At 44.6% G+C, this 9131-nt stretch overlaps 1 protein-coding gene across 2 annotated transcripts in view; it reads left to right on the top strand.

Moving 5' to 3' along the window:
• Positions 1–9131, top strand: part of macrod2 (mono-ADP ribosylhydrolase 2) — a 1308647-nt gene that overhangs the window by 284122 nt on the left and 1015394 nt on the right. The gene's annotated exons all lie outside the window — the stretch shown is intronic.

Raw genomic sequence — 9131 nt, 5'->3', positions numbered from 1 at the left:
ATCGCTGCCAAAGGTGCTTCAACAAAGCACTGAGTAAAGGGTCTGAATACTTATGTAAATGTTTTTGCTTTGTCATTATGTGGTAATGTGTGTAGATTGATGAGAAAAAATAACAATATAATCACTTTTAGAATAAGGCTGTTACCTAACAAAATGTTGAAAAAGTCAAGTGGCCTGAATACTTTGRGAATGCACTGTATATGAGTTTCTATATGTGGTCCTCTGTAGCTCAGTTGGTAGTGTATGGCGCTGCAATGACAGGATTTTGGGTTTGATTCCCGAGACCACCGTACGCAAAATGAATGCACAAATGACTGTAAGTCACTTTGATTAAAAGCGTCTGCTGAATGGCATACATGTATATAAAATTAGAATAGAACAGACCTTTTTCATGTAYATTGTGTTTTCTTCAGTGACAGATTTACCATTTTAATGTTCCACACAAGAAATGTAAGATGTTTGTACGATAAAAATGATGATCTTCCATAAATGTAGCAGCTTTGACTGTGGTGGCAGACTTTGCTGTTAATTCCACAGGATTTCACTTTGAAATTGAATTGAAGGAAGAGACACAGTGCTTCACAGCGTTTTACAGCGTTTCTGATTGACCTCATCTAAGTTAGTCTGCGCACCATTAGGGCGGCAGGTACCCTAGCGGTTAGAGCGTTGTGCCAGTAACTGAAAGGTCGCTAGTTCAAATCCCCAAGCTGACGAGYAGAAAAATCTGCTGATGTGCCCTTGAGTAAGGCACTTAACCCTAAATGCTTCAGGGTTGCTGTTAGTAATGGCAGACCCTGGCAGTGACCCGAGGGAGAGTTGGGATAATACACACTTGTACATGTGTGAAATAGGACAAATATAAGCACCCYCCAAATMATATTATTACTTAACAAATGGTGTGTGTGTGTATGTGACACTTAACAAGCTATTTGTTTGTGGCTGGAGCTGCGGCGGCATGTGTGTCTGGGTTCGTTGGTTCGTGGGCCATCACGGTGAGATTGGGTGTGTGACTGTAATTACTAAATTAGCTAAAGTGAACAAACAAGAGCGGAAGAGAGAATATCTGGAGTGATCAGACTAGATGAGATGACAGCTCTCGCTCTCTTTCTCTCTGTCTCTCCCTCTCTTTCACCCTCCTTCTTCGCTCTCTTTCTCTCTGTCTCTCCCTCTCTTTCACCCTCCTCTCGCTCTCTTTCTCTCTGTCTCTCCCTCTCTTTCACCCTCCTCTCGCTCTCTTTCTCTCTGTCTCTCTCCTTTTCACCCTCCTCCTCTGCTCTCTTCTCTCTGTCTCTCCCTCTCTTTCACCCTCCTCTCGCTCTCTTTCTCTCTGTCTCTCCCTCTCTTTCACCCTCCTCTCGCTCTCTTCTCTCTGTCTCTCCCTCTCTTTCACCCTCCCTCTCGCTCTCTTTCTCTCTGTCTCTCCCTCTCTTTCACCCTCCTCTCGCTCTCTTTCTCTCTGTCTCTCCCTCTCTTTCACCCTCCTCTCGCTCTCTTTCTCTCTGTCTCTCCCTCTCTTTCACCCTCCTCTCGCTCTCTTTCTCTCTGTCTCTCCCTCTCTTTCACCCTCCTCTCGCTCTCTTTCTCTCTGTCTCTCCCTCTCTTTCACCCTCCTCTCGCTCTCTTTCTCTCTGTCTCTCTCTCCTCTCTTTCACCCTCCTCTCCTCTCTCCTGATCTTTCTCTCTCTGTCGTCTCTTTCTCTCTGTCTCTCCCTCTCTTTCACCCTCCTCTCTCTCTCTCCTGATCTTTCTCTCTCTGTCGGTCTCTTTCTTTCCCTCTTAGGGTTGCACATTTTGGGGAATATTCAGAAGTGGAAATATTCCGTGGGAATTAATGGGAATTAACGGGAATATATGGGAAATAACGGAAATATATGCAAATTAATATTAATAATTTGCATTGGATATATTTACCATATCATATGGAGACTGAAACATAAACCTTTTACCTTATCATATGTAGACATAATTGCAAATTATTAAATCCTTCCAAATAGAAGAAAAAAAAACATTTAGTTACGAATTCAACTTTAATTAAATGAGTTGACTCTTCACATGGGATGATTTCACTGAACAATAAAATAAAGGGAATATTGAATGATCCCCAAAGATCCATCGCATCTCCTAAAAACGTTTTCAACATCTGTAAAAGGATAGTCTAGAAACTAAAGCRTTGGTTGTCTTCCTCTCAGCCTTCCATGTCTTCTCCCTGGACKTCCTCKATGTCCACCTCTTGAACATCTGACTCTGAGGCCTCATCTTCACTGTCACTTTCCAACCTTGTTGAGGATGGCTCGTTGTCAGGCTCAAAAAGCCTCAAATTTGCCCGGATGGCCACCAATTTTTCAACCCTTGTATTGGTCAGACTGTTGTGTGCTTTGGTGTGTGTGTTCCCAAACAAGGACCAGTTGAGCTCTGAGGCGGCTGATGTTGGTGGGATTTGGAGGATGATGGASGCAACAGGGGAAAGAACCTCAGATCCACAAAGTSCCTTCCACCAGGTGGCWGATGAGATATMTTGGCACGACTGCCATATTGCATCTCCATCCTAAAGCCCTTGCTTGGAAGTGTACTTCACCAGACTGCCAGGAACCTTGCCCTCATCCAGGCCAAGGTGGTGAGACATGATAGTGATGACACAGTAGGCCTTGTTGATSWCTGCACCAGACAGGATGCTCTTGCCAGCATACTTGGGGTRCAACATGTACGCTGCGGCGTGTATGGGCTTCAGGCAGAAGTCTTCACGCTTTTTGATGRATTTCAGAACTGCAGTTTCCTCTGCTTGGAGCAACAGTGAAGTGGMCAGGGCAGTATGGATTAATTKTCTTACATCTGCAAGCAGAGTCTGAACATCAGACAGGATGGCATTGTCTACCTCAATCCGTGCAATGACTACTGCTATAGGTTTCAGGCTGCTTACCACTCTTTCCCAAAATACATCATCCAGGATGATCCTCTTGATGGGGCTGTCCATATCGGCAGACTGTGATATGGCCATTTCTTGGAGAGACTCCTTCCCCTCCGGGAGACTGTCAAACATGATGACAACACCACCCCAACAGGTGTTGCTGTGCAGCTTCAATGTGGTGCTCTTATTCTTCTCACTTTGCTTGGTGAGGTAGATGCTATAACTTGCTATAACTTGATGACCCTTCACATACATAGCCATTTCCTTGGCTCTCTTGTAGAGTGTATCCATTGTTTTCAGTGTCATGATGTCCTTGAGGAGCAGATGCAATGCATGAGCAGCACAGCCAATGGGTGTGATGTGAGGGTAYGACTCCTCCACTTTAGACCAAGCAGCCTTCATGTTCGCAGCATTTTCTGTCACCAGTTCAAATACCTTCTGTGGTCCAAGGTCATTGATGACTGCCTTCAGCTCATCTGCAATGTAGAGACCAGTGTGCCTGTTGTCCCTTGTGTCTGTGCTCTTGTAGAATACTGGTTGAGGGGTGGAGATGATGTAGTTAATTATTCCTTGCCCACAAACATTCAACCACCCATCAGAGATGATTGCAATTACAGTCTGCTTTCTCTATGATTTGCTTGACCTTCACTTGAACTCTGTTGAACTCTGCATCCAGCAAATGAGTAGATAAAGCATGTCTGGTTGGAGGGGWGTAWMCTGGGCGAAGAACATTCAGAAATCTCTTCCAATACATATTGCCTGTGAGCATCAGAGGTGAACCAGTTGCATKCACAYCTRGAGCAAGACARTCATCAGCATTTCTCTGACTACGTTCCTCCATTGAGTCAAAAAAACGTCTGATTCCAGGAGGACCATGAGCTGTTGCTATCGATGTCTGATTTATCATTTTCACCTCAAATAGAAGTAGAGGGACTTTTGTCAGAGGTTGCTTGTTGTGAGCGCTGAGGTAAACMTTATGCACTTGGCCAGATGATTCTGCATCTTTATTGCATTKTTCACATATGATTTGGCACAGTATTTGTAAATGTATACAGCTTTTCCTTCTGCAGTGAAATGTCTCCACACATCAGATAGTGACCGTGGTATTTTCCTGTAAAGATTAAAATTWAAATWAAAAATCWGGAAATTTACCYGAYAGTTTCCTACCCTTTGCAACCCTACTCCCTCTCCACTTTCTGTCTCTCTCTCCAGCTCCTCCTAACTCTAATCTACTCAGGTAATTCTTCTCTAACCCATCGATTCCATGCAGACGATTGAATTTCAATGCACCTAAAGCAGCAACCCATTCTCCCTACTCTCTTCTCCGAGGCACTCAGAAGGATTGACAAACAGATGCTCGGTCAAAGCATTGACAGGTGAGAAAGGCTTTGGCCAGCTCAAACTCATTCCTTTATGCACGCGTAGCTTCCTGGTGGCATACTGGTCATTAATTAAGACACCCATCTCTCAGACTCACTCCTCTCTCTCCAACTCTTTGTCATGGCTGAGACTGTGCAGCTCACGTTATTTTCTGGAGTGAATATAATATAGAGAATAGTGAACAGAGTCCTTCGGGACATACAGACTCTCTCTGACTTTTATGTCTGAGTGGTTGGATTGGTTATTTTATTTAGTTGTTAAATGAGTTATCAACTGGGAGATTTGCTATGGGAAACAGAGGGAGAGAGAGGGCGAGATAGAGAGAGACAGAGGGCGCGTTCAAGAAGATGACGTTTGTCAAGTTCCGCCTTTCAAAGTGTGTTGCATTATGGGGATAAAAATAATGTAGACTGCATGAACTTTACCTGAGCCTTGCTGTTGGAAGACCACATCAGTGTCCGACTTTCAGCTGTAGCAGAAGCACCTCCCCCGACATCACTCCTTCACTTACATCTACGCAAACAAGCAGAGAGAGAGAGAGAGAGAGAGAGAGAGAGAGAGAGAGAGAGAGAGAGAGAACTGGATACCAGCTATCCCAGTCAGTACTCATCTAGTGTGCCCTCTGGTCACCTCTGGAGGAAATGGCTTCTAGATTAGTTTTTGGTTCATTCCAGATGTAGAATGGAGGAAGGCAGATAGAAGATGTATCCCAGTTGGCAAAGTGGTTAAAAATGACGCTATTACAACCAATTCTGTACAACTTTTCCCTCATCGAATGTAAGATATAATTAAGATAGTCCAGATGCATGTAACATTCATGCAACATCACATTTGAAGCACGTTTCTGCTCTCTGAACTGCTTCAACAAATATGAAGACTTTCTTCTGGCTTTCAACCAGGATAAGAATATGACTATATAACCTTTATAACCCAATCATTTATTGGACAGTTTTATGTGATGTAAATTGTCATGTCAACACACATTAAATGTAGCTGTTTGCAGCTACCCTATCCCCCTCCTCCCAGTCTTTCCCATTCCCACTTGTACACCACCCTTCAGATTAGTGCAGCCATATTCATACATGGAAGGCTTGGCTTTCATAACTATTTACTGTATGGGGTTGGAGGGAGGAGCCTGTTATCATTTACAGGGCTAAACTTTACATGTTTTACTTATAGTCCCAAATGACACCCTATTCCATACATAGTGCACAGGGCCCATAGGGCTCTGGTCAAAAGTATTGTACTATGTAGAAAATAGGGTGCCTGTACCCAGGATCATGGCAGGAACATGCTGCATTTTATCACCACCAAACGACTGACTCATTGCATCCCTTTATTAGAAAGCACTTCGGTGTGTGTGGGGGTGTCTCTCAGTTTGTGTCTGCGTGCGTGGACGTGTGTGGGTGTGTGTTTGTGTGACCTGTGCGTGCGACCTGTGCATGTGTMTTATTACAATGTAGAGTACCTGTCATATTGTACACCTCTGTTTGGCCATTCCCTCATGTTTAGGAAACAGGTCAGATGAGATCTGAGGAAAAAACGCAGAACGCTTCTACCTAGCATGCAGTTATGCTTCAGAGGCACAGTGACGGTCATATTTACACTGGTACTGTAACGCTTGTCGTGGTTGGAAGAAGAGGAGGACCAATGCGCAGCAAGTGTCCATATTAAATTTAATAACTGAACACTAAGAATACAAAAATAACAACGTGAATGATACAAAACAAAAACAAAASAGTCCCGTATGGTGAAAACACAGACACAGGAAACCAACCACCCACAAAACACAAAGGAAAACAGGCTACCTAAATATGGCTCCCAATCAGAGACAACGACTGACACCTGCCTCTGATTGGGAACCATACTAGGCCAAACACATAGAAATATAACCATAGAACAAAACATAGAAAAAACAACATAGAATGCCCACCTCAACTCACGCTCTGACCAAACTAAAATAAAGACATAAAAAAGGAACTAAGGTCAGAACGTGACAGGTACATAGTATAGTGCTCTGTCAAAGTGGTGGCTTCCCTTCCAATACACAGTGCTAGGCTACCTACCCTTGTGATCATGGACTAAAACAATTCTTGATGGTAGATGGTTTGAATCTAATTCACTCACTCAGAGATGGTCATTGCCAGTTGAGATATGGTTATGTTATGGCTAAGTTAAAGCTAAGCTATGCTTTGGTCATATCTCTCTCTTTGGAATAACTCCCAAGTCAACATCTGGTTCTGAATGTACTGTGTCATGATTAACTACGTAATGGAAAAAAAGAAGAAGATACCTCAGCTAATGCCTTCCAAGGAGAACAGCAAAGGACTGACCGATCAAATGGTCCAAGTACAACTCAAAGGCATGGCTTAGATTCACCGACCGACCAGCCAGGCTGTGTCTCAGCTCCTACATCTCCTCACAGATACTGGGCTCTTCAAAGAAACACAGCGTCCATAAGCTCAGTGCCTGAAAAATGGCCAGAAGCAGAAGGATAGAATCTCCAACTGTCCGCTAAGATGCCGACTCACAGTGTCTTCTTATCTAAAATAATCCTTGTCGCATCACTAAAGCTCCATCATTTCATTTCATCCCAGAAACCCAGAACGATATAGAGCATTTTAAAAAGCACAATTCTAGGGTTGTGACTATCCTGCCAATTCACAGCAACAAACGTATAAAATCAGCAAAAAAAGAAACGTCCCTTTTCAGGACCCTGTCTTTTAAAGATAATTCGTAAAAATCCAAATAACTTCACAGATCTTCATTGTAAAGGGTTTAAAGACTGTTTCCCATGCTTTATGGTTCAATGAACCATAAACAATTAATGAACATGCACCTGTGGAACGGTCGTTAAGAAACMAACAGCTTACAGATGGTAGGCAATTAAGGTCACAGTTATGAAAACTTAGGACACTAAAGAGGCCTTTCTACTGATTCTGAAAAACACCAAAAGAAAGATGCCCAGGGTCCCTGCTCATCTGCGTGAACGTGCCTTAGGCATGCTGCAAGGAGGCATGAGGACTGCAGATGTGGGCAAGGCAATAAATTGCAATGTCCGTACTGTGAGACGCCTAAGACAGCGCTACAGGGAGACAGGACGGACAGCTGATTGTCCTCGCAGTGGCAGACCATGTGTAACAACACCTGCACAGGATCAGTACATCTGAACATCACCGCTGCAGGACAGGTACAGGATGGCAACAACAACTGCCTGAGTTACACCAGGAACGCACAATCCCTCCATCAGTGCTCAGACTGTCCACAATAGGCTGAGAGAGGCTGGACTGAGGGCTTGTAGGCCTGTTGTAAGGCAGGTCCTCACCAGACATCACCGGCAACAACGTCGCCTATGGGCACAAACCCACCGTCGCTGGACCAGACAGGACTGGCAAAAAGTGCTCTTCACTGACGAGTAGCGGTTTTGTCTCACCAGGGGTGATGGTCGGATTCGCGTTTATCGTCAAAGTAATAAGCTTTACACTGAGGCCTGTACTCTGGAGCGGGATCAATTTGGAGGTGGAGGGTTCGTCATGGTCTGGGGTGGTGAGTCACAGCATCATCGGACTGAGCTTGTTGTCATTGCAGGCAWTCTCAACGCTGTGCGTTACAGGGAAGACATCCTCCTCCGTCATGTGGTACCCCTCCTGCAGGCTCATCCTGACATGATCCTCCAGCATGACAATGCCACCAGCCATACTGCTCGTTCTGTGCGTGATTTCCTGCAAGACAGGAATGTCAGTGTTCTGCCATGGCCAGCGAAGAGACCGGATCTCAATCCCATTGAGAACGTCTGGGACCTGTTGGATCGGAGGGTGAGGGCTAGGGCCATTTCCTACCAGAAATGTCAGGGAACTTGCAGGTGCCTTGGTGGAAGAGTGGGGTAACATCTCACAGCAATAACTTGCAAATCTTGTGCAGTCCATGAGGAGGAGATGCACTGCAGTACTTAATGCAGCTGGTGGCCACACCAGATACTGACGGTTACTTTTGATTTTGACCCCCCCTTTGTTCAGGGACACATTATTCAATTTCTATTAGTCACATGTCTGTGGAAATTGTTCAGTTTATGTCTCAGTTGTTGAATCTTGTTATGTTCATACAAATATTTACACATGTTAAGTTTGCTGAAAATAAACGCAGTTGACAGTGAGAGGACGTTTCTTTTTTTGCTGAGTTTATTTTGTAATACAAATCTGATCATTCCTATCATTCTCTCTCTCTCTTTGAGGAACACACTAGCTAACCTAGCTATGCATTAACAGCTGCATGCATGAACTACCCTGTCAGAAGGCATTGTTCTGGCTCTTTGGGCAGGAGGATTAAAAAACTCTTAAGATTCTGGTTTTAGCATGCTACAGCCCAGTAGCCACATCTCGCTTATGGCCTAATGCTATTGCAAATGGTGTCTGCCCCTAAAAAGAGCAACAGGAGCTCCATTGGAACGGCTGGGGATAGGGGGATCAGCCTTTAGAGGAAGAAATTAAGAGGATGGGATAAAGGGGCCTTAGGAGAGAGGATGAGGGAATGAGAGAAGGAGGTAATAGGGGAAGGAGAGAAGGAGGGGAATGAGGGGATGAGCCTTAGCGGAGAGAGAAAGAGGAGTGAAAGAGGGAATGCGGTAAAGGGGGAAAGACTTTAGAGATGGGAATGGGGGGACGAGCCTTAGCGCAGAGAGAGAAGGAGGGAATGCGGAAAAGGGGGAATGAGCCTTAGCTAATGAGGCCATTCTAGCTCTGGCCCAGCTGGTGTGAGGAAGCTTCACTAGCTACAGCCTGGGAAGGAGATTAGACATACAGTAGATTACACACACACACACGCACAGACACACACACACACACACACA

This window comes from Salvelinus sp. IW2-2015, linkage group LG18, assembly GCF_002910315.2.
Source record: "Salvelinus sp. IW2-2015 linkage group LG18, ASM291031v2, whole genome shotgun sequence".
Taxonomy (NCBI): Eukaryota; Metazoa; Chordata; class Actinopteri; order Salmoniformes; family Salmonidae; genus Salvelinus; species Salvelinus sp. IW2-2015.
This window is presented reverse-complemented; position numbering and strand designations above follow the sequence as displayed.